This window comes from Microcaecilia unicolor, chromosome 4, assembly GCF_901765095.1.
Source record: "Microcaecilia unicolor chromosome 4, aMicUni1.1, whole genome shotgun sequence".
In the NCBI taxonomy this organism is placed as follows: Eukaryota; Metazoa; Chordata; class Amphibia; order Gymnophiona; family Siphonopidae; genus Microcaecilia; species Microcaecilia unicolor.
Window position 1 is genome coordinate 44,152,896 of NC_044034.1, and position 26,214 is coordinate 44,179,109.

A 26,214-nucleotide genomic window follows, 5' to 3' on the forward strand; every position below is an offset into this window, starting at 1 on the left:
TTCAAGTTCTTAAAAATATCTCCTGGAAGATATTTGTGGTGTGGTGTGGTATAGTTGGGGGGGAGGGGGGGGAGGAGGGAGGGGGCATGTGCAATGTGGAAGGGCCCATCCAAAATACTAAGTCGGCTATGCCTCTGGTTTTGGGATCTTGCCAGTTACTTGTAACCTGGATTGACCACTACTGGAAACAGGATGCTGGGCTTGATGGACCTTTGGTCTGTCCCAGTATGGCAACGCTTATGTTCTTACATTTAGACTTTTGTGCTAAGTATGATTCTATAAAGGACGCATATCCATGAAACAATCACGCTATGTACATTTTTGCGCAGTTTTTGTAGGCGTCATAAATAGAAATTTGGCCCTAAACCCATAGCCCAAGGAGTTAATAAGAGTACTCAGAGGAAACAAAGGAGAAAAGGGGGCCACTCCTTCCATAAAAACGCAAGCAAAACAGGACACAGGGGTGGAAGAAAACCAAGACCAAGTGACCAGCCCAAACACAGCTGCCGAAACACGGACGTGTAGGGTCCCAATAAACTTTGTTTTGAGCTCTACTGCTGTGTTTGGGCTGATCACTTGGACTTGGTTTTCTTCCACCCCTGCGTCTGTTTGCTTAAGTACCAAACAAAACAGAAATATGCCTCGCTGAATCCTTTAATTTATGCGTGTTGTTATAGAATAAGGGATCCACACCTAATTTTGTTGTGGAGATGTATACCAAGGTTTCACTGGTGAAAATGGTCGCGTCCAGTGGTAGGCTGGTAAAATGTTTAACAACAGGCTCTCTCCCCGGTCCACCTCTGCGCCCCCCCCCCCCCCCCCGAAATTGCAGAGCTGGCTATAAGCCGTGGAGTGAGCCTGGTGGGGGGGGGGGGGGGCAATGCATTACTCCAGGAAAAAAAATTAAAATGATCCCAGGTTCCAATCTAATTCATGTTTAAAGTGGGATAAAATGTCATAAATAAGTAAATAAATATAAACTTTTAATGTTGAGCACCTGATTCTCAAAGTGGACATATTCCAAAAACTATAATGAAAATAAAATGATTTTTTCTACCTTTGTTGACTGGTGACTTTGTTTTTCTGATCATGCTGGCCCAGTATCTGATTCTGCTGCTATCTGTCCTCTTAACTCCATTTCTCGGGCTTCTTTCCATTTATTTCTTTTACTTTCCGCCTTTCTTCTTCATTCTTGTCCTTCATCCGTAAGTAAAAGCTGGGTCCTCCGCAGACTTGACTGTCCAGTGGATCCAGCTTCTGCCTATTTTCTTCATCCATGTGCAGTTTTTCTCCTCTCTTCCTTTTCCCTCATCTCATCTCCTTCCTCACTCTTCCCTCCCCTCCATCCATGTCCAGCATTTCTTCTCTCTCCCTTCCTCTCCTCCATCCATGTCCAGCAACCCTCCTCTCCCCTGCCCTCCCCTCCATCCACCCATGTCCAGCAACCCTCCTCTTCCCATGCCCTCCCCTCCATCCACCATGTCCAGGCAACCCTCATCTCCCCTCCATCCACCCATGTCCAGCAACCCTCCTCTCCCCTGCCCTCCCCTCCATTCACCCATGTCCAGCAACTCTCCTCTCTCCTCTCCCCTGCCCTCCCCTCCATCCACCCATGTCCAGCAACCCTCCTCTCCCCTCCCCTTGCCCCTCCCCTCCATCCACCCATGTCCAGCAACCCTCCTCTCCCCCCTGCCCTCCCCTCCATCCACCCATGTTAACCATTTCCTTCCAGCCTACCCCCAAGCAGCCCAAGTCAACCATCTCCCTTCTAGCCCCTCCCCTACTCAACGCCAGACATTTCCTGCCTTCTTCCAGCCCTCCCCCCCGATTCCCGCTCCCCAGGTCAGCCATCATCTCCTGTCTGCCCTCAGCTCCCCGATAGCCCTCGTTTTCTTCCTGCCGCCGCCCTTTAAATATTAAATATGGACAACCTGCGGAGCAGGGGAGCCTGCAGCTCGCAGGGTGGGGGGAGGAGAGGCAAGCCGGCTCGCAACAACCAGCTCGCAAGATGCCAATAAATTTATCAACCGGCTCGGCTCCAGCACACCACTGGTCACGCCTAAATGTAGTTGCGGTTCCTGGTCCTAAACGCTATGCTATAAACAGCACCTAACTTTAAGTGCTTTTTTATAGAATAGCGCTAAGCGCATTTTTTTTGGTGTCATTTATAGAATTTAGTCCTCTAGGTATATTCACTGTTACTAGATATTTTCCTAATAGGTGGTATAGCAAATAAATCTGGAACTTGAACTTGACCTTTTTCATATCATTCACTTGTCCTATATCTCTGCCACTTGTTTTCAAAAACATTTTGAGCAAAGAACACTTTTACGGATTTAAGCACTTCAGAAGATTAAAAAAATAAAACATCAAAAAGGAAGAGAAACAGTCAAAGGATAGGCATATACAACAGCCCACTCTCCTTGTCTCTCTTCCATACCACTTTCCACTCCTGTACACCTGTCTGGGATCAGTAGCTCTCGCTTTTCCTCAGCACAGACAGAGGATTACTCTGCAAGTTAGCTTTTTATACTTTTCAGCATGACAAGGTCAGATTACTGCTTGGTAGTGATTTTTATCAGTAGCGTAGCTACGGGTGGGCTCTTGGCTGAGGCCCACCCAGCTGCAGGCCACTTCCCCCTTTCCTCCATGGGATCCCAGCGGTCTCTGAACCCCTTTCCTTCCCCAGTGTTGGTACAGGTGTCCTCGGCACCTGCAGCGGTTAATTCTCGCTGCTTGTGCCGGCCCCACAGGCTTCTATCTGCCGCGTTCCGCCAGACAGGAAACAGGCAATGATATCAGTGAGGGCGGGACAGAAAACAGGCAATGATGTCAGTGAGGGCGGGACATGGCAGATGGAAGCCGGCGGGGTTGGCACAAACAGCGAGAATGAATTGCTGCAGGGGCGAGGATGCCTGTACCCACATCGGGAAGGGACAGAGTTCAGAGATAGGAGCGCAGATGCTGGAATGCCACAGAGGAGAGGGAGAAGATGTGGGATAAGTGGAAAAAAACCCCCTCATGTTCTTAAAAAATATTTCTGGTTGGGGGAGGGGGCACGTGCGTGTGGAAGGGTCCATCCAATTTACCTCTGGGCCCATCCAAAATACCGAGTCTGGCAACGCCTCTGGATTTTATCCTGCAGTCATGAACTACCAAGCAGTAACTATGCTAAAACATGGTAAAATTTATTTATTGGAATTTATTAATCACCTTTATAAAAAGATTCATCCAAAGCGGTGTACAGCAGGTACAGTTTTACATAAATGAGCAAAGGTCAGCTGTAATATAATATACATCTCTTTGTATATGATTGATAGTATAATGAGAAATCTTTATTTATGTATTATACTTGTTTTAGAACTTATTTTGAAATGCTAATTTTCAAAGCACATAGACTTGCAAAGTCACATAAATTACTATGATGCTCATTTTTGACAGAAAAAACATACAAAAAGTGTCAAAAAGTACCATTTGGACACATTTCTTCTCAAAACATTCAAATCGGTATTTTCAAAACCTGTTTTGCAGATGTTTAGCTATGCATTTTTGCCTCTGTTTACAAAGGCACGCTATAAGCGCATTAGCATTTTTAACGCACGTTAAACGCCAATGTACCTATAGAAATGTATTGGCGTATTAACATTTAACGTGCCTTAACTTTAAAGGCGTGTTTAAAATGCTAACGTGCCTTAGTAAACATACCCCTTTGTTTGCAATACATCCCAACCACAAGGGGGCATGTCAGGGTAATTGCGGAGGTGGGAATAGGGCGGGCTTAGGGCATGCCTAACACTTGGACGTTTATTTATAGCTATAATGGAACAAAACAAAAACGACCCGTGTGAAAATCTAAACGCTTGGGGCTAGACCTATTTTAAAAATGTATAAGGAACAAAAAGGTGCCCTAAATGACCAAATGCCACTGGAGGGAATCAAAGATGACCTCCCTTACTCCCAGAGGCGTAGCCAGGTTTGAATCTCCAGGGGAGCAGACTTTTATAAAATAGCCGCCAGTTGGTGTCAGATAGACAGCAGTGTCTGTGTTGTTGCTCAGGGGCTGTGGTGGGCAATGATTAATTCAGGCTGTCTCTGTTACGTCCTGCCTACAAGGAAACAGTAAGTTACATCAGGAGGCAGGACACAGACGAGGTCCCTGGACTGGCCAGAGCAGGAAACCTGTCTTCTTAACTTCAAATAAAAATATTCAAATCGTGACCATCACCTCAGGAATAGCACACCCAGTCCCTCCACTGGTAGACACCTTGTTTAAATCAAGATGGGCTTTTGTTTGTGTGGTGACTCTAAATGATGTGAAGAACACTAGTCTTGAGCATTTTTATTTTATTTTGCCCCAGAGCCTAGTTTCAAATAGGGCTAGATACTGTGAAATAACACAAACCCCTGCAAAAAGGCACCCAAAACCTATACTGAAAACTTACCACACCATAACAGCCCTAACCCATCTATGAAAAGACAGTGCTAGAAATATTACAGTGGGACCCAGAGAAGTGTTTCCCTAGGTGGTCCTGGAGTACCCCCTTGCCATTCAGGTTTTCAGGCTATCCACAATGAATCTACATGAAAAAGGTTTGCATGTAATGGAGGCAGTATATGCAAATCAATGTCATGCATATTTATTGTGGATATTCTGAAAACCTGACTGGCAAGGGGGTACTCCAGAACTGCCCTAGAACACAAAACTTACCACACCATAACAGCCCTAACCCACCTATCAGAAGACAGTGCTACATATATATATTATACTGGGCTCTGGAGCACCAATATACCTACTATTGGGAAACTGGAACAAGCTGCACTGTTACACATTCCTACACAGATACTATATGCTAGCAGAATCCTTCACCTCAGTCACACATGCAGAACATGGACAGACCCTCATCTATATAACATAAGAGTAGCCATACTGGGTCAGACCAATGGTCCACCTAGCCCAGTATCCTATTTCCAATGTGGCCAACCTAGGTCACAAGCACCTGGCAGAAACCCAATTGCGACAACATTCCATGCTACCAATCTAATACAGAATAGGGAGCCACAAAAAACCCCCCAACAACTACAAAAATTGAAATAGAGACCCCCCTGCCCAAGGAAGTCAGACTCTAAACAGTGCAATACGGGAAAAAGAAGAGACAAAAATGCATTTTCTTCTGTACTTTGCAAAATAAAAATAGAAAAAATGTACATTTTACAAAGCAGGTACATCTCAGTCCTTACAAAGTATTAAAGAAAAATAAATTTTTCTACCTTTGTTGTCTGGAATTTGGCTGGTCCCAGTCTTTTTTTCCATGTTCCATGAGTCAGCCTTACAAATTATTTTCCAGGTTGGCCTTTCCATTTCTTCTCTCGCCTCTTGTCATCTTCCTTTCCTTCTCTACATCTGTCTCCAAGTGCACCATCCTTTTTTCCTCTGCACCACTATTTGTCCTGTCCAGCATCTCCCTTCTGTGTCCCTTGTCCCTATCCTGCCCCCAAGTTCAGCATCTGCCCTTTCTGTGTCCCCATCTCCCCCCTTTTCAGCACAAGCCTACCTGGTCTCCTCATCTCCCCCTTTCTAGCATCTGCTATCCTGGTGTCCTCACCTCTCCCTTTTTCTAACATTGTCCTGTGTCCCCATCTTCCCAGCATTACCCCTGTTACCATCTTCCCCCTTTTCCAGCATTATCTCCTTGTCCCCATCACACCCCTTTTTCACCATTGTCCCCATATCCTCCTTCCAGTGGTGCCCCTCTGTGTCCCTATCTCCTCCTCCCCTTTTCAGTAGTGTCCCTATCTCCTCCCCTTTCCAGTAGTGCCTTCTCTGTGTTCCTATCTCCTCCTCCCTTTTCCAGTAGTGCCCCTCTGTGTCCCTTTCTCCTCCCACTTTCCAGTAGTGCCTTCTCTGTGTCCCTATCTACTCCCCCCTTTCCAGTAGTGACCTCTTTGTGTCCCTATCTCCTTCCCCCCCTTTCCAGTAGTGCCCCTCTGTGTCCCTATTCCCCTCCATTTCAGTAGAGCCCCTATCTCTCCCCCTTTTCCATAGTGCCATGTGTCCCCATTTCTTCTTTTTCTAGCATTGCCTCTTTGCGTTCCAGTGTCCCTACCCTCTCCCTGTCCAGTATTGACTCTGTGTCCTTCTCCCTCCTTGTCCAGCATTTACTATATCCTTCTCTCTCCCCATGTTAACCTTCTTCCCCGTCTCTTTCAGCACTCCCCATCCTCCTTAGGGCCACATATCTCCCGGGCCTGCTCCCACGGCCCATCCTCTGGCAGCTCCAAGTAGGTTTTAATAGACAGGAGACCAAGTAACGTCAAAATGTTAAAACCAATTAGGCCAGTCTCAGTTTCCCCTTCCCCACGCAGTTGTCATTGCCGTACTCTCAAAAGAAAGAAAGCAAACTTATGAGTTGCTTCATCCACGTTGTCACTCTTTATTATGGTAGCATTTGTATTTAATCTCACTTATATTTTCAAACATGTCGATTTGTGCAGTATACGGATGTACACAGAAGAAGTATAATAACAGAATATCTTTTCATAGGAAGAGTAGTAATTTGTTATAAATCGTAATCAGTGTGTCATTTGGAGGGGCTGGTTATAGGGACACTCTAGCATGTGTTATATGTAAGCCACACTGAATGCGACTTTGCTTGGGATAATGTGTGATATAAATGTTAAAAAAAAAAATCCTTTATCTTCCACGTTTCAAGACACTGCCTATCCTTCTGGATAGTGATGGCACAAGGAAAGCAAGTTTGGTCCAGTGAAGACTAACTCAAAACAACTTGTTCCTTAGCTGGGCCCTAGTATTACCATATTAGAAATGCAACCATACCATGCCTCTGTGGCTATGTTCCACTAATGTTAAACAATTATCTGGATTTCTTAAAAGGATTATATAAACGTAGGATGCAGTGGTGTTCCTAGGGGGGGGCGGTGGGGGCAGTCCGCCCCGGGTGCACGCCGCCGGGTGGGTGCCGCGCGCGCCTGCCCTCCGTTGTTCGATGCTTCTTCTCTGCCCCGGAACAGGTTACTTCCTGTTCCAGGGCAGAGAAGAAGCATCAAACAACAGAGGAAAGGCGCGCGCGGCACACCCCCCCCCCCGGCGGCGTGCACCCGGCGGGGGGGAGGGGGTTCCTTTATGGGGGTGTCCTTTCGCCGGGGGGGGGGTCCGCGTGGCATCGGGGGGGCGGGGCGCATCAGCGATCCGCCCCGGGTGCCAGTCCCCCTAGGAACGCCACTGGTAGGATGCATGACTAGGGACACAAAAATACACTTATTTATTCAATATCACAATTTCTCATATACAGCCACAAAACAACTTTTTTAGGGTGGATAGTGTTCCTTTTATTATCGACCAGATAGAGATAAGAGTTTTCAGTTTTGGCACAGTAAAAGTCATCATAAGAACAAAATATGAGAAAACAAATGGACTGCATTAGGGGCTTATAGCCCGTTTATGTTTAAACAAAAGAGATCTGCATGAAACAAAATATTTAATTTTATTTTGACTTATAAAACCGCTTGCCCCTGAAACATGTTCAAAACAGAATAATCCATTTGTGAATCTAAAAGGTAAACTTATACAACACAGATGAAGATGTGATTCCATGTGGCCCAATGAAAGGAGAGTTTAATTCTACCTCCATTTAATTTCAGTATATTCTATCATCTTTATAACTAACATCAAGCTTCCCAAGAATGACAACGTGTATGCAGCAGATCATGTTTGCTTCTTTTGAACTGAACGGCAACAACGGCTGCATGGGGGGGGGGGGGGGGGATAGATTACCCAAATTGGCTTCACCCTCTCTTCTGCCCGTCTCTCCCATCTGCATGGTCACTTTTTACTTCCCTGAAGCCTTCTTCCTCCTGCACCGGCGAATCGATTCATAGTCAGCCTTCTGCCAGCATCGGGGCCTCTCCTCAGGCGCGACCCGCCTACTCTAAGCAACTTCCTGTTTTCCGCAGAGGTGGGATGCGCCTGAGAAGAGGCCCCGATGCTGGCAGAAGGCTGACTGTGAATCGCCAGTGCCGGAGGGAGAACACTTCGGGAAGTAAAAGTGGCCTCGCGGATGGGAGAGCACGGGCAGAAGAGATAGGAAAAGATTAAAGGGAGGGAGCAGAAAAAAATTATTTATTGGGTTGAGGCACATAGGCGCCATTTTTTCTAAACATCTGTTTAGGGGAGCGACTGCTCCCCCTGCGCCCCACCTAGCTATGCCACTGCTTACTCCCCCAATGGTCCTTGACCACCTCCTACCCCCCCCCCCCCCAAAACCGTGGATAGAAAAATTACTCACCATCCTCTATGACAGCCTCAGATGTTATAGCCAGGTCTATCAGAGCAGCATGCTGGTTCCTGGAGTAATAGAGTGGTCAGTGCAGTGCACTGTAGACAGGTGGACCCAGGCCCATACCTCCTCCTACCTGTTACACTTGTGGTAAAAAGTGTCACTCCCCCAAAACTCACTCAAACACTCCTGTACCCACATAAAGGTGCCCCCTTCACCCATAAGGACTATTGTAGTGGTGTAGAGTTGGGGGTAGTGGGTTTTGGGTGAGTTTAGGAGGGCTCAGAAGACAAGATAAGGGGTTGATGGTGAGATGTGTACCTGGGAACATGTATATGAAGTTCACAGCAGTGGTTCCCTAGGATGCCCCAATTCTCTCCTGGGATGTCTGGGGACCAGTCTACTAAAAATGCTGGGCACGCCTACATCCCAATGGCTTGATTTCATGCATTTTTTTTAAATAGCTTAAAAAGATTAACACACAAACCACAAAACCTTGTTTGAAACAGTATTTAAAAAAAAAAAAGAAGATAGATGTTTTTCTTTTTTCAAAAATGGGTAAATTTCCTAATCAGATTTGATACATTTAGCGCAAAACGTCCAAAGTCTGACTTAGACGCACTATTGACGGATGTCTATTTAGTTTATCACTATGTCTTTTTATATGAAGAATTCTTTTCTTGCTTATGTTTAAATTATAATGTTTTAATATCTATTTTTATATTTTAAATGTATGAAGCTCTTTGCAATAATTTATTTATAAAATGTTATTTTAATGCTATGACCCCTGACGTTGGCACTTGCTGAAAGATGGCTATGTGGAGTCAACAATGCAATTTATAACCAGAGTGTGGCTCCAGTGACATCATTGAACCCCTGGTCGTCTCCGCTTTTCTGCTGTTTCTGTTTTTCTGTGGAATTTTTTTGTTCTTCTGTTTCTCTTCTGGTTGCTAACTTTGATGCACATTTCTTAGTGAAACTTCTTCAGGCTGTCTCGTTAAAAGAGCATTGGCTAAGGGATGAAGCAGGAATGAAAACAGGAGGGGCAAATTCAATCAAGAATACATTTTGTTTTATACTTAAAAAAAAAAAAAAGAATTCCTCACTTTTTTCCTTAAAATCCTTTTGTAGATGTTGTAAGCAAACATGGAACTGGCTGACAGCAGTGATGAATCTGCAGAAGACATGACAGCTGCGACAATGGCCCCTAAGCCTGCAACAGACACATATGTAGGACAGAGATACTGCAGAACAATGGGCAAGATCATGCCGGCCTCTCCTCTTTCAAATGGTGTTGGCAAACCATAGCTTGTCTGATTCCAATCTGAAATAAAAAAGAATGAAAAAGACTCTTTAGAAAAAATATACTGAACCTTTTCTTACTTCAACACTATACCATTTACCGTTCATCCAAGTTTTTTTTCCTGTTGATCGATGCACACCATCGTTGGAAAAAAACAGTTAAGGCACATCCAAATAATTAAAAAGATTTTTATTTCTCTGCCGATATTCAGCCTCGGCTGTGAAGATAGAGTGATGCAAATGCATAATTGGTGGACACTTCCTCCAGGGAGGAAGGCACTCTACAACCAAACTTGTTAAAATGAGTGCAAAACATAATCAACAATAACCAAGCTGATTTACTTTCACATTGCAGTGAGAGATGGGACACAACCCTTACCTCCAAAGCTTTCCCACTTTTTTCAAGTGAATAAAAATTAAGATGCCATATATTTATTTGAAAATTAGAAATTAGCCTTGAATTGGCGCCAGGAGAAAGACAGTCTGCAGATGTGCCAGGCAAATCGATGGCCGGCCATCTTCGGGGCCAGCTCCGCGAGGGGGCGGAGACAAGCGTATTTTCAAAATATGCTTGGCACCGGCCAAATCGCTCGCCAGTTTAGAGCAGGATCACCTGGTTTACATGAGATGGCCAGCTTCATTTTCCAGCCATAATGGAAGCTGGGCCCGGCCATCTCAAACCCGGCAAAATGCAAGGCATTTGGTCATGGGAGGAGCCAGCATTTCTAGTGCACTGGTCCCCCTGACATGCCAGGACACCAACCGGGCACCCTAGGGGGCACTTCTAAATATTAAAAAAAAAAAAAAAATAGGTGCCATGAGTATAGCTCCTTTACCTTGTGTGCTGAGCCCCCCAAATCCCCCCAAAACCCACTCCCCACAACTCTACATCACTACCATAGCCCTAAGGGGTGAAGGGGGGCACCTACATGTGGGTACAGTGGGTTTGTTTTTTTTTGGAGGGCTCAATATTTATCACCACAAGTGTAACAGGTGGGGGGGATGGGCCTGGGTCCACCTTCCTGAAGTGCACTGCACCCACTAAATACTGCTCCAGGGACGGGGGTTGGTGACCACTGGGGGAGTAAGGGGAGGTGATCCCCGCTTCCCTCCAGTGGTCATCTGGTTAATTGGGGCACTTTTTTGAGACTTGGTCCTAAAAATAAATGGACCAAGTCCAACCGGCGAAATGCTCGTTCGAGCCGGCCATTTTATTTCCATTATAAGGCGAAGCCAGCCATCTTGTAACCACGCCCCCACCCCACCCCCACCCCGCCTTTGCTACCCTACCAACACACCCCCTTGAAGGTTGGCCGGCACCGCGACGAAAAAGCAGTTGGGGCCAGCCAAAATCGGCTTTCGATAATACCAATTTGGCCGGGATCAGCAGATCGCCGGCGATCTCCCGATTTGTGTCGGAAGATCACCGGCAATCTCTTTCGAAAATGAGCTGGCAGGGCACCAAGGAGGGGAGGGGAGGATAGGATGCCTGCCTGCCCGTCTACCCGCTAGCCTGCCTGTTCATCCACAAATCCGGACAAACGGGCAGGCTGGCAAAAAAGCCCGGTTGCCCAGTTGTGTCCTCAAAAAGAGGATGTATGGTAACCCTATACACATTCCTTATAAAAATCACCACATTAGTGTTTCCCTTCAATGTAACATGTATTTAAAAGGAATGGTTTTAGCACACCTGTGGATGCTGCTACTGCTCCAAGCAGGACAGATGGGACAGCCATAAAGATACACCCAAGTGCACTAACCGAGGATGCAATTTTTGCTTGGGTAGTTGTCGAAGCTGAGAGAATTCTTTGGAAATAAATTTGCCACGGGATACTCCCAAGACTCTGAAATAATGAACATAAGCTGTTTAAAAAACCTAGGCAAAGAGAAAGTAAGCTGCAGGTAATGTTTTGCAAGACTCAAATGTTAGCGGAGCCTTTAGTATGACGCAATCCATTCTTCAACCAGAGATTAAGTGATCTGTTCCCAAATGCACATCACATCAAGGAGCTCTCATGACAGGAAACCATGAAACAAAGGTAAAATGGTTTGTTAATGCCAATACAATGCCAAGATTCTTATGAAGGGCTCCTTTTACTAAGCTGCAGTAAATGCTAACACGCGCTTGTTATACTTTAAAAGGGCTTACTGCAGGATGCACTGAGGCATCCTGCGATAAAATCCCAATGTATACATGAAAACCACATGCTAAATATTTTCCTTTCTTTTTTTTTTGAAGGCAAGTGACTGGATGGAGGGGGCAGAGAGTGGGTATGACTGCACAAATCAGTCTACAGTCAGTCACATTACCACATGCTGACTTAGGGGCCCTTTTACTAAGCCACATGGAGGGGCATAATCGAACTGGGTGCCCATCTTTAAGGGCGCCCCGGTGAAGGGGCGGGGCATCCCGTATTATTGAAACAAGATGGGTGTCCATCTTCCGTTTCGATAATACGGTCGGGGATGGCCAAATCTCGACATTTAGGTCGACCTTAGAGATGGCCAACCTCGGTTTTCGCCGATAATGGAAACCGAGGGCGGCCATCTCAAAAACTAACAAATGCAAGCCATTTGGTCATGGGAGGAGCCAGCATTCATAGTGCACTGGTCCCCTCTCACATTCCAGGACACCAACCGGGCACCCTAGGGGGCACTGCAGTGGACTTCACAAATTGCTCCCAGGTGCATAGCTCCCACCTTGTGTGCTGATCCTCCCAAAACCCACTACCCACAACTGTACAACACTACCATAGCCCTTAAAGGATAATGGGGGGCACCTAGATGTGGGTACTGTGTGTTTTGGGTGGGTTTTGGAGGGGGTTTTGGAGGGGTTTTACCACCACAAGTGTAACAGGTAGGGGGGATGGGCCTGGGTCCACCTGCCTGAAGTGCACTGCAGTACCCACTAAAAACTGCTCCAGAGACCTGCATACTGCTGTGATAGAGCTGGGTATGACATTTGAGGCTGGCATAGAGGCTGGAAAAAAATGTTTTTTAATTTGTTTTTTTGGGTGGGAGGGGGTTGGTGACCACTGGGGAAGTAAGGGGAGGTGATCCACGATTCCCTCCGGTGGTCATCTGGTCAGTTTGGGCACCTTTTCGAGGCTTGGTTGTGAACAAAAAGGGACCAAGTAATGTCGGCCAATTCTCATCAGGGAGGCCCTTCTTTTTTCCATTATCGGCCGAGGACGCCCATCTCTTAACTACGCCCCCGTCCCGCCTTCAGTACACTGCCGGCATGCCCCCTTGAACTTTGGTCATCCCCGCAATGGAAAGCAGTTGAGGGCGCCTAAAATCGGCTTACGATTATGCCGATTTGGGCGACCCTGAGAGAAGGAACTCCTGATTTGTGTCGGAAGATGGGCGCTCTTCTCTTTCGAAAATGAACTGGATAAGCATCTAAGTGCGCCCAATGCGCTCCATCTTTAAATCCAGAGAACAGGGAAAGATGAGTTCCAGAAGCACTTAGTCCCCTGAAGAAGCTTTACAAAGAGTGAAACAGAGAGCCCTGTCGGTCAAAGTGAAAGCTAAGAGACTTCATATGTCCTTGTTGCAATGAGATAATCATGAGGCAGTTTTTGAAAATTTAGAAAACAGAAGAAAAATTGAGGAAACTGATAAGTTATAGACATTGATTCAGTTAAAATATGTGGAAGTTTTTTGACCTATGATAATACTGGAGTCAGTGATGTGCCGGCACTAAGAAATTATACTTGCTTCTGTGCCGAGACTTTTGAGGTCTTTTTCCTCCACTAATTGGATTTAAGACTTTAAGTTTCACAGTGTGAATGAAGAGCTTTAAGTCTAGTTAAGCTTATTCTTCAGCTTCGAACATTAGTGCATGACCATTAATTCAGCAAATGGAAAATAGGCCATCTTTTGTCACCTAAAATTTTGTTATGTAAATACTTGAAGGATATATTGCTTGATAAAATATTGAAAAAAATAGTTATTTCTAATTGTTATTATCTTTTAAATCAACAAACTGGGACAATAGTTGGTTTTAAACGGGACCCAGTTGGCTTTGATTTTTTTTTTAATTTCACTAACTTTTCAGAGACATCTCAAGATATAATCAAGACTATGGCAATCTCCTTCTAACTACTTTTTCCATCAAACAGAAACAAATTGTATTTTCACAAGAAGGATGTTCAGTTTTGTGGTAAACACATTCAGGTTTCCTCTGGATGTGGCTTGGACCACACAGCTTTGTCGTATGAAATTAAGTTTAAAAAACAGTGTTAAAGATTGGTGCTTTCTTCTTTGTCCAGTTTCTTTGTAAATGTGTGGTTAAACTTAATAAGGTTGAATATGTTTATAAGTACATAAGTATTGCCATACTTATGTACACACCGAAGGTCCATCAAGCCCAGCATCTTGTTTCCAACAGTGGCCAATCCAGGTCACAAGTACCTGGCAAGATCCCAAAACAGTACATAAATTTTATGCTGCTTATCCTAGAAATAAGCAGTGGATTTTCCCCACGTCCATTTTAATAATGGTCTATGGACGTTTCCTTTAGGAAGCCATCCAAACCTTTTTGTAAACCCTGCTAAGCTAACCGCTTTTACTACATTCTCTGGCAACAAATTTCAGAGTTTAATTACACATTGAATGAAGAAATATTTTCTCCGATTTGTATTAAATTAACTACTTTCTAGATTCATTGCGTGCCCCGTAGTCCTAATATTTTTGGAAAGAGTAAACAAGTGATTCACGTCTACCCATTCCACTCATTATTTTATAGACCTCTATCATATCTCCCCTCAGCTGTCTTTTCTCCAAGCTGAAGAACCCTAGCTGCTTTAGCCTTTCCTCATAGGGAAGTCGTCACATCCCCTTTATCATTTTCGTCACCCTTCTCTGTACCTTTTCTAATTCCACTGTTTATTTTGATCCTTACCAGCTTGATAGGGTTCTTATTGATACGGGAACTGGAAAAGTGAAGAGTATATAAGTAGCAACAAGAAAATGTCACTGCAATGTAATAATTTTTAAAGCTGGTAATCTAAAAATGTGATTTTCCTTTTTTTTCTTATTTCTTTAAATATTGTGACTGTTTTCGTTAATGTGGACTACTTTATTCTTGTATAACTGTTAAGGGAATGTAAATAAATTTAAAAAAAATACAAATCAGATAAGGCCCTATTTACTAAGCATTTTTCTCATAGATATATATATAGATATATATAGGAAAAAATGTTTAATAAACAGGCTCCATGTTTCTATTTGTGAACTGGGATTTTAAATTCACCAACGAATAGATGAGAAAAGAGAATCTTACCAGATATAAAATGTCATCCAGCCATTTTCCAAGATAGTCTGTCTCTATCTTCCCAATCCAAGGGGCCTGATAAAATTCTTTAATGGCTGTCTTAGTAATGCTTTCAGAAGCGGAATTTATCAGGGCAAATGGTACACACGTCCACTGTTTAAAAGGGGAAAAGAAAGATGTTAGCCTAAGAGCTAGGGTCAACCTACCTCTCCAAAATCCCTTGTTGAATCAGCAATCAATTGTCTGTCATAGAATAAATTAGGAGCAAGCCTTTACCATTCAATATTCATAAACACTCCCCCTCCCTGATGGAGAAACCGATCTTTAGTAAATATGCTTCTTTTTTTTTTTTTACGTTCTGTCCTCAAAAAAAGTCACTTGCAAAAACATCACATGGCAAATATCAGTCGGAGATTAATTTTAGGCAAGGTGTCCCCCCAGGACTGAGTTGAGATGAAACATGTGTTTTTGTTCATGATGAAGTCTGGGGTGGCTGGACAGAGCGGGACTTGCAACAATCAGCAGCTATATATATATTTTTTTATTTTGAGCTATTCTGTTTGGCATTGTATTTTTTTTATTTTCCATTAATATTTTATTTGTAAACTGTAATGATGGCAACCCAATAGCAGAATATCAAGTTTATGTTCCAAACTGTACACTAAAATGAGAGAGCTGAAAACTTTTGTATATTCTGGCCCTGAGGAAGATACAGTCTGAGGAAACAAGAAAGAGTGCTTTTTTCTATTGCAGGTCCATCAGGTCCATTGAGTGGAGGAGTGGCCTAGTGGTTAGGGAGGTGGACTTTGGTCCTGAGGAACTGAGTTCGATTTGGGCAAGTCACTTAACCCTCCATCGCCTGCCACATTGAGCCTGCCATGAGTGGGAAAGCGCTGGGTACAAATGTAACAAAACAAAAAAAATTGGACATGAGCAAATTTAAGAAACTTCTGAAGAGCTATTTATCTTGTAAGGCTTAAGGTACACTGGATTAGAAATTTATGACATCTTAGTATTCAGGCAAGATTTAATTTAGGTAAGGATTGTTATGTAAATTGCATTTTTATGTTTTATAAAAAGATTATGTTTATGCAAAGAAATGGGCAGAATATAAATGATTAAACTATAAACTGTACAAACTGTAGTAATGCTATTAAAATAAGTATTACCCCTAGTAACGCATAAATTTATACCTCCTTCAAAGAAGGTGTGTGTGTACATGTATATTATATTGACAAACACAGAAGAACAAGGAACCTCCGCAAAAGGTAAAACCAGGCAAGCAAGCACGCGAAGGAGACAAAGGAGATGATGACAAAACATCTAACGGACTCAAAGAGTTCACATCAGAAAGTTTATTTCACAAAAAAATACTGGTCTAGACATGAATCGTGTTTCGGCCGCAGCGGCCTGCTTCAGGAGTCCCTGTTTTTTTTTTTTACCTGTGCACATCAGTAGCGTAGCCAGAGTTTAATATTTAGATGGGCCTGGAGGTGGACTGGGCGGGCACAGGCCTCGCATTTCCTCTCCACCCGCTACCACCACACCCCCCCCACGACAGCCCCCTGCACATGGTCAGTTCTGGTCCTTTTTACTGCCCTGAAGCGCCGTTCTCCCTCCAGCACCGGCGATTCCTATAGCCAGCCTTCTGCCAGCGCGCGTCGTCGGGGTCTCCTCTCAGGCACGTCCCGCCTACTCTGCAACGTCCTGTTTTCCGCAAAGGTGGGACGCAGGAAGTTGCAGAGTAGGTGGGACGTGCCTGAGAAGAGGCCCCAACGACAAGAGCTGGAAGAAGGCTGACTATGGGAATCGCCGGTGCTGGAGGGAGAATGGCGCTTCAGGGCAGTAAAAGTGAGCAGACCACGCGGACAGGGAGAGTGGGCAAAAGAGGCTGGGCAGGCCTGGAGCAAAAGTGGCTGGGCCTGGGCCCGTCCAGGCCCACCCATAGCTAAGCCCCTGGTGCACATCAGTGTCCCGAATTTGTGCATTCCAGATGAGTTAAACTGTGTATATCTTCTTTCCTAGCGATACACTGCTCACAGATGCTCTAGCACTTTCAGAAATTACAATATTCACAAATTATAGGGGCTTCTGAAGCAGGCCTCTGTGGCCGAAACACGATTCGTGTCGAGTCCAGTATTTTTTGTGAGATAAACTTCTGAGGTGAGCTCTTTGAGTCCGTTAGACGTTTTGTCATCATCTCCTTTGTCTCCTTTGCTGTGCATGGATATTACATACAATACATATGTACATCACAAGTCCGCCCCAGCTCCACCTTAATTATAACACCAGAAATACCTACATGCAGATTGCATAAAGCAGGCGTTATCTTGTGGTGTGTGTTACGGCATTATGAATGGCTGTGGCGGAAGCACCAGACCACTATGTATTTAAACCGCTCTTAAGGCAGCATAAAAATATTATACTGTAGTAGTGAAACAGGTTAAATAGGAATATTGTTCTACTATTATAAAACAGGATCGATGTCCAATGCAAAAATGATCTTTGGTTGTTAATGAATTGTGTGAGGGTTCATCTAGCGAATATTTGCCACGGCCATCTGTGAAATCCTTGGTGACATACTTTGTAGAGAAAATTGAGATGCTGTGTCTGGCTATGGAACAATCTATTACAGCTATTAATGGGAGTTATGGTCTTAGAACCTCCGTTAGTTGTTTCAAATCACAGAAGGAATTTGGGGATTTGACAATGACTTTACTGGAGAAAGTAATACACCAAGTTAAGAAAACTGTAAAGATATTAGATCCTGTGCCCCTGAGATGGTTGTTGTTACCAGCGTCCAAACAAAAAAAAAAAAACAGCACCATGGGCCTTTAAAAATGGAACACAATTCTTTAATGAATGAGCCTTCACAATTTTTTCCACTCTGTGTGACGTGGTATTAAAAGCAGAGCCTTTTGAGAGCACAGCTTTTCATCCGTTTGGATGCAGAAAGTGAAAGTGCCTTGGTGCTTTGTAGCTTTTACTATATGAGACATGGGGTAAGGAATAATATATTGTAGAGGAATATATTCGAGTTATTCCCCAAGTTTTCCACGTCATCACTTTGACCCCTGACGCAGCTGCTAGTCACCGAAACACAGCCCGTGTCGGGTCTTTTTGTCAAGGCTCATTCATTAAAGAACTGTGTTCCATTTTTAAAGGCCCGTGGTGCTGTTTTTTTTTTGGTTTGGACTTTAGTTTGTACTTCGTTCCCTCTCTTTTGTTATATGCTGTTACCAGCGTGTCAGTCATCTCTATGCTTCTACTTGGCAGTGTGCAGTGCTTGTATGGACTCATTTGGTCAACCCCACTGCAGTCCCTATGTTTAATATGCTCTGAGTAGAGCTTTAATTTTTTTTCCTGTTTCCTGAAGTGAGGAAGATGATTCTGGCCTAGTCAAAAAAAAAAATGTAGCAAGTTAGTCCATTCTAATGCACATGAAAAGGTTGATTATACTCTTATAAAGAACTTACCAGACCAATTATAATAAATAACAGCTGTATCACATCTGTGTAGGCAACAGAGTATAGACCGCCCAGTAAAGTGTAAATTAAAACAGTGAATGCAGAAATGATAATGGCTAAATAGCTCTGGACATCCAAAATGACACTCACTGTTGCTCCTGAAAATAAAATAAAACAAAGATATTTAAAAAAAATGCAAATAATGTTACATAAGCATAATTACACAGTGGACTATATTCAATGTAATTTAACCAGGTAGGAGGGCTTCTACCTGGTTCACATCTCCCGGAATATAGACCCTTGTGCACTTAACCAGAGTGAAGGTCGAGCTGGGACTTTTCCGCTCACTGCTAATACTCAGTGCCACTAGCTGGGCCCATAGGACTTTATATATAGCAGTACTGGGTATAGTATTGCCTACAGCCATCAACATTATATTACTGCATAATAAAACTGAAGTAAATTTTGTGCATTAGATACAAAAAATAATGCATGGTATAGTATGTGCAAAGCAAAACACAAAGCAGAGGAAGTCAAACAAATGGAGACATGAAACGGATGCTGGTATGAAGTCTTTATTGTGCTGACCCGACACGGCTGAATTTCAGCACAATGCCTGTGTTAGGGGTCGTTATCTGTGTAAGAAAGCTGATATATGCAGTATTCACAGTGCCCAGAAGTCGTACATTACATCGCAAATATATCTGAACACAGGAGTGACACCAAGAAATCCCGCCAGTCCATATCTAACCAGGAAATAAACCAACCTGGCAACTCAGTTTCCAGGAAACAACTCAATCACGGGAACTGAGTCGCTGGTTGGTGTTACTCCTGTGTTCAGATATATTTGTGATGTAATGTGCAACTTCTGGGCACTGTGAATACTGCATTTATCAGCTTTCTTACACAGATAACGACCCCCTGGGCAGGATGCAGCAAAGGAAAGGCCCTGATGGGGCTAACTGGCGGCAGCCTGTTTTAATTGCTGTCTCTGCCAGCCACCCACTGCGTTTTGAGGACTGCCGGGGGGGGGGGGGTTCTAGAGAGTGATGCTGGACCTGTGGGGATGGGGGGAGAGGAAAAGAGACAGAGAGATGCCGGATAGTGTGCATTTTGGTTCCACAGCAGGCAGCCCTTACCATTGGGTAGCCCTAGGCTTTTTGCTGGGCTCGCTCAGTGATAGCTATGCCCCTGGCCGGTACCTTGATAAATTCCAGGAGCCACTGAGTGCCCAAATATTAAGTACTGATACCTGATAGGGGCTGGCACTGAATATCCAGGCACAATTCCACTGACCACCACTGGTTGGATATTGGCCCTATATTCTTAAACTAAGGCCTGCCATTCATCTGCCTGGATTTAGGCGGCTAATAAAGGTATCTAGTGCTGAAAATGAGTGAAACTAGGAGCTTAAATTTAGGCACTCAAAAATTTCAAAAAAGACAAATTTAAGAGACTGTCTTTCAAAATTCTATATTAAATCCTTTGAACATTGGCCTCAGTGCTGTTTGGCTTAATGGTTTCACTGTCATGCACATTCAGTATATACAAATACATTTCTCTATTTGTAATTTTGAGTTTTTAACGATTAGACAGTAATTTGCTAACAGTTATCATGTGGTAACACTTTTGACAAGTGTTATTTTATATGCAATGGGCCCTGCAGTAATGTTTCTAATTAATACTTGTATATTCCTTACCTAATGAAGCAAGAATAGCTGCAAACCAAAACACATCCCCTATCAGTGATGGCAGGAAGAGAAGACTGGCCATTGTGTTCCCGTATGCTTCCTGCAGAGGGTCCATCATTGTCATGTATTTTTTGGATCTCATTGGTTTTACGAAGAAGGCACTGCCTGGCAAAATCAAAAGGCCTTTTCAGCAAATTCTTTATTACCACATTTGTTTGAAGAGTGAATTATTTATTTATTTATTTATTTATTTATTTATTTATTTTATTGCATTTGCATCCCACATTTTCCCACCTATTTGCGGGCTCAGTGTGGCTTACAATACATTGTAAATGATGGGAGTACAATTTGTTACAATTCGGTTATGGATTACATTGTGATGAGTTATGCGAAGACAGAGTCAAAGTATCATTAAGGGAACAGAACAATGGAAAAGAGCAATGGAACATTGGAAAGAAACAACGGGAAACTGATAGAGCAACAAGACAATAACAAGAGAACATTCGGCATCTACCTGTGAGCAGCTTTACATAGATAAGTTTGCTGCAGCATAAGGAAGTTGCAAAGCTACTTCCCATCCAGGCATAGCCCTGTCCTAACCAGGACAACGAAGGTCAGATTGTAAGAACCAGGAGCGTAGCTACGTGGGGCCATGGGGGCATGGGTCTCTGTAGATTTGGCCTTGGCCCCCCCCCCGCCGCCAACCCCTTTGACCCCTCTCCCGCCGCCAACCCTCCCCCGCCGACGGCAATGGCGGCTGGAAAGGAAGGTCGAAAGGGTTGGCGCTGGGGGGGGGACAAAGGTGGTGGTGGCGGCGGCAGCGGGGAGGTCAAAAATGGTGGGCGGGGGGGTCAAATGTGCCCCCTTACCTCGGGCTCTGGACCCCCCTCCCAACGAAGTCTGGCTAACTGAAACCTCTCATCATGGAAAAGTCTCATTGTGTTGCTCCAAAGAAGTAGAGGATGACACACATCTTCAAATCATGTCATTTTGACTGGTAGCGGACATTCTTCATTTTGCAGAAGTGACACTGTTATTCTATACATCATAGTAGAGCCAATTTTCACTAGCACCACACATAGAGGAGCATGGGATAAACATAAAGGAATCCTGTTCCAAGGGAATGGATCCTCAGAAGCTTAGCCGAGATTGGGTGGCAGAGCCGGTGGTGGGAGGCGGGGCTGTTGGTTGGGACGCGGGGATAGTGCTGGGCAGATTTATACAGTCTGTGCCCTGAAAATGATAGATACAAATCAAGGTAAGGTATACACAAAAAGTAGCACATATGAGTTTATCTTGTTGGGCAGACTGGATGGACCGTGCAGGTCTTTTTCTGCCGTCATCTACTATGTATAGAGGATTATTCTTGTAGTGAGCAATTTTAATAGACTCCTGATGCAGGCGGTATCCCTGCCGAAACATGGACCCGTGTCGGGTCTTTATGTTGGTGCTTTGGAATAAAATCTATTTGTTTTCCTCACGAGTTGAAGCTGTGTGTTATCCTGTGCTTCTTTGGAGCATTGTCGTTTAAGTAGAGGAGTTTCCTGTTCTTGGTTTTGATATACTTGAAAGTCTCACCGTGTCACAGAATTAAAGTTGAAATTACTGAAATTCAGCTATTAACCACTCCAAGGAGGGAGTGCAGTGATGACTTTAAACCTTTAAATCTTCAGTCCTCACTGTAGGTGTGAACATTTTTATAATTTAATACGATGGTTTATATTTTGACTTACTGTTTGTCAAAGGTTTCTGCACTTTGGTGTTTGTTTTAAGTAGGCTGATAGATAATGCCACCCCTCCCCCCCAAAAACCCCAAAGATTTACCTGGATAAATCATCTCTACCCACATGAATAAGTACAGTAGATTTTCCAGGGTTAAGATATACATGTTGCTTTACTCACAATAAAATAAAGTCTACTTGCATAGATTTGCCCACACTATTGATATGGTGGTCTTTTCCTCCCCCCTCCCCCACTTTTTTTGTTGGTTATTTTTTGTCCATCTGTATATATTTGATATGTTGCAGTCAATGTGAAGGAGTATTTTCCACATGACGTCTAAATTCGATTTGGATGTTTTGCTGAAAATGTCCAAGAATCAAGTGGTGAATGTAGCCATTTTCAAACCTGAGAAAAATGTCTATCTTTTGGTTTCAAAAATGGCCATTTTTCTAGATGCTTTGTGCTCAGTGCATTTTTATTTTGTGATTATATTAAAAAAAAATCCAAAGTAAAAATGCACAAAAGAGCCATTGGGACGTATTGGGGCGGGGGGGGGGGGGGCATCATTCTTAATAGACTGGCCACACAGACATCCAAGCAGAGCAGTGGGGCACCCTAGGGAGTGCTGCAATGGACTTCACATAAAAGTTCCCAGGTTACCCCCTTATATTGTATAGTGAGCCCTCCAAAACCTTATTGTACCCAGCTGTTATTACTACTACTATAAATCACTTTTATAGCGCTACCAGTCGTACGCAGCGCTTTACAATTGAACATGAAGAAGAAAGGCAGTACCTGCTCAAAAGAGCTTACAGTCTAAATCAGGACAAACAGACAGGACCAAAAAGGATAAGGGAAGGACAGACAGAAGGACACATAAGGATAAGATAAAAGTTACAAGTCAGGAGTCAAAAGCAGCATCAAACAGGTAGGCCTTTAGCCCGGATTTGAAGGCTGCGAGGGATGGATCTAGACGTAATTGCTCAGGAAGCCTATTCCAGGCATAAGGTGCAGCGAGATAGAAGGAGCGGAGTCTGGAGTTAGCGATGGAGGAGAAGGGTGCAATTAGTACATAAGTACATAAGTAATGCCACACTGGGAAAAGACCAAGGGTCCATCGAGCCCAGCATCCTGTCCACGACAGCGGCCAATCCAGGCAAAGGGCACCTGGAAAGCTTCCCAAACGTACAAACATTCTATACATGTTATTCCTGGAATTGTGGATTTTTCCCAAGTCCATTTAGTAGCGGTTTATGGACTTGTCCTTTAGGAAACCGTCTAACCTCCTTTTAAACTCTGCCAAACTAACCGCCTTCACCACGTTGTCCGGCAACGAATTCCAGAGTTTAATTACGCTTTGGGTGTAGAAAAATTTTCTCCGATTTGTTTTAAATTTACTACACTGTAAGTTTCATTGCATGCCCCCTAGTCCTAGCATTTTTGGAAAGCGTGAACAGATGCTTCACATCCACCTGTTCCACTCCACTCGTTATTTTATATACCTCTATCATGTCTCCCCTCAGCCGTCTCTTCTCCAAGCTGAAAAGCCCTAGCCTCCTTAGTCTTTCTTCATATGGAAGTCGTCCCATCCCCGCTATCATTTTAGTCGCCCTTTGCTGCACCTTTTCCAATTCCACTATATTTTTCTTGAGATGCGGCGACTAGAATTGAACAAAATACTCAAGGTGCAGTCGCACCATGGAGCGATATAACGGCATTATAACATCCTCACACCTGTTTTCCATACCTTTCCTAATAATACCCAACATTCTATTCGCTTTCGTAGCCACAGCAGCACACTGAGTAGAAGGTTTCAGGGTATTATCGATGACGACAACCAGGTCCCTTTCTTGGTCCCTAACTCCTAATGTGGAACCTTGCATGACGTAGCTATAATTTGGGTTCTTTTTTCCCACATGCATCGGAGTTTTAGGGAAGGAGTGTAGGAAGAGATGAGGATGGAGAGGTAGTGAGGGGCTGCAGAGTGAATGCACTTATAGGTCAACAAGAGGAGCTTGAATTGTATATGGAAACGGATAGGGAGCCAGTGAAGTGACTTCAGGAGAGGGGTGATATGGGCATAACGACGTTGGCGAAATATTAGTCATGTGGCAGAGTTTTGAATAGACTGAAGAGGAGAGAGATGGCTGAGTGGAAGACCTGTGAGAAGCAAGCTGCAGTAGTCTAAGCGAGAGGTGACGAGAGTGTGGATGAGGGTTCTGATAGCGTGTTCAGAAAGGAAAGGGCGAATTCTGGCGATGTTATAAAGGAAGAAACGACAGGTTTTAGCAATCTGTTGAATATGGGCCGAGAAGGAGAGGGAGGAGTCGACATATGCCTGCAGATGTCACCTATATGTGGGTACAATAGGTTTTTGGTAGGTTAACCTTACAACTTTATCCACAAGTTCTAGGCCCTTCCCTCCAGCATAATTCCCTTAGACTTTCAGCAATAAAGTAAGGGGGGGCTTGGGTGATGTACCGAGGGGGGGGGGGCTTGGGTGATGCACCGAGGGGGGGTGCGCAGCGGCGAACCGCCCCGGGTGGCAGCCGCCCTAGCTACGCCACTGCCTCAGACTGTGACTGGCTCAGCGGGTCACATAATACAAAATTCTGTAGCAGAGATTGATTTGCATGCACTGCTTCCATTGCATGCAAATTTCTCTCATGTCTATTCAGTGTGGATATTCAGAAAACCTCACTGGCTGGGGTTCCCCTAGAACAGGTTTGGGAACCACTGGTTTAGAATATCAGCATATATGTGTGTATGTGCTCACAAGCACCCTAATGCTGAAAATACACCTAAGCTCTGTTTTACGGGTAGGCAGAGAATGGGTGGTGCATGGGTTAGGACGAAAACTTAAATGCATACTTAAAAAATTGTAAAAGGTACATGCATATCTCCAGAAGTTAGGAGCAAGCACTTATACTAGCTCTATGGCAGGCATAAATGCTTGTGCCTAAATCATAGGCATGTATATTACCTGTTCAGGAAAATAGGTACCTAATTTCTGTCATAGAATATGTGTCACGTGGAGGGGCATAATCGAAAGGGACGCCCAAGTTTTGCTGAGGACGTCCTCACAAAATGTCCCGATGGAGGGGCGGGGAAACCCGTATTATCGAAACAAGATGGACGCCAATCTTTCATAGTAACATAGTAACATAGTAGATGACGGCAGAAAAAGACCTGCACGGTCCATCCAGTCTGCCCAACAAGACAACTCATGTGTGCTACTTTTGTGTATACCCTACTTTGATTTGTACCTGTGCTCTTCAGGGCACAGACCGTATAAGTCTGCCCAGCACTATCCCTGCCTCCCAGCACCGGCTCTGGCACAAGACCGGATAAGTCGCCCAGCGCTATCCCTGCCTCCCAACCTCCAGTCCCGCCTCCCACCACTGGCTCTGGCACAGACTGTATAAGTCTGCCCCGCACTATCCCCGCCTCCCAACCTCCAGCCCCGCCTCCCACTACCGGCTCTGCTATCCAATCTCGGTTAAGCTCCTGAGGATCCTTCCTTCTGAACAGGATTCCTTTATGTTTATCCCACGCATGTTTGAATTCCGTTACCGTTTCCGCTCCACCACCGTCCCTCGGGAGGGCATTCCAAGCATCCACCACTCTCTCCGTGAAGAAATACTTCCTGACATTTTTCTTGAGTCTGCCCCCCTTCAATCTCATTTCATGTCCTCTCGTTCTACCGCCTTCGTATCTCCGGAAAAGGTTCGTTTCGATAATACGGTTAAGGACACCCAAACCCTGAAATTTAGGTCGTCCTTAGAGATGGTCATCCCTAGACTTGGTCGTTTCTGATTTTCAGCGATAATGGAAACCAAGGATGCCCATCTCAGAAATGACCAAATGCAAGCCCTTTGGTCATGGGAGGAGCCAGCATTTGTAGTGCATTGGTCCCCCTGACATGCCAGGACACCAACCGGGCACCCTAGGGGGCACTGCAGTGGACTTCATAAATTGCTCCCAGGTACATAGCTTACCTTGTGTGCTGAGCCCCCCCACCCCCCCCCAATACCCACTATCCACAACTGTACACCATTACCATTGCCCTTACGGGTGAAGGGAGGCACTTAGATGTGGGTACAGTGGGTTTCTGGTGGGTTTTGGAGGGCTCACATTTACCACCACAAGTGTAACAGGTAGGGGGGGGATGGGCCTGGGTCCGCCTGTCTGAAGTGCACTGCACCCACTAAAACTGCTCCAGCGACCTGCATACTGCTGTGATGGACCTGAGTATGACATTTGAGGCTGGCATAAAGGCTGGCACAAAATATTTTAAAGATCTTTTTTTTAGGGTTTTTCAATGAAGGGTTACCCATATCAGACAGGCCTCTGGGAGAAACCAGACAAAGAGTGTCCCAAACTGGGAGAGTGGTAAGATGGCAACCTGAAGTTTGTATACCCAATGGCCCAGCTGCCCTCTGAACTTTCGTTTTCTTTAT

General features: G+C 44.4%; 1 pseudogene; it reads right to left on the bottom strand.

Moving 5' to 3' along the window:
• LOC115467856 overlaps nucleotides 1-26,214 on the bottom strand; it is a 33,160-nt pseudogene that overhangs the window by 1,819 nt on the left and 5,127 nt on the right.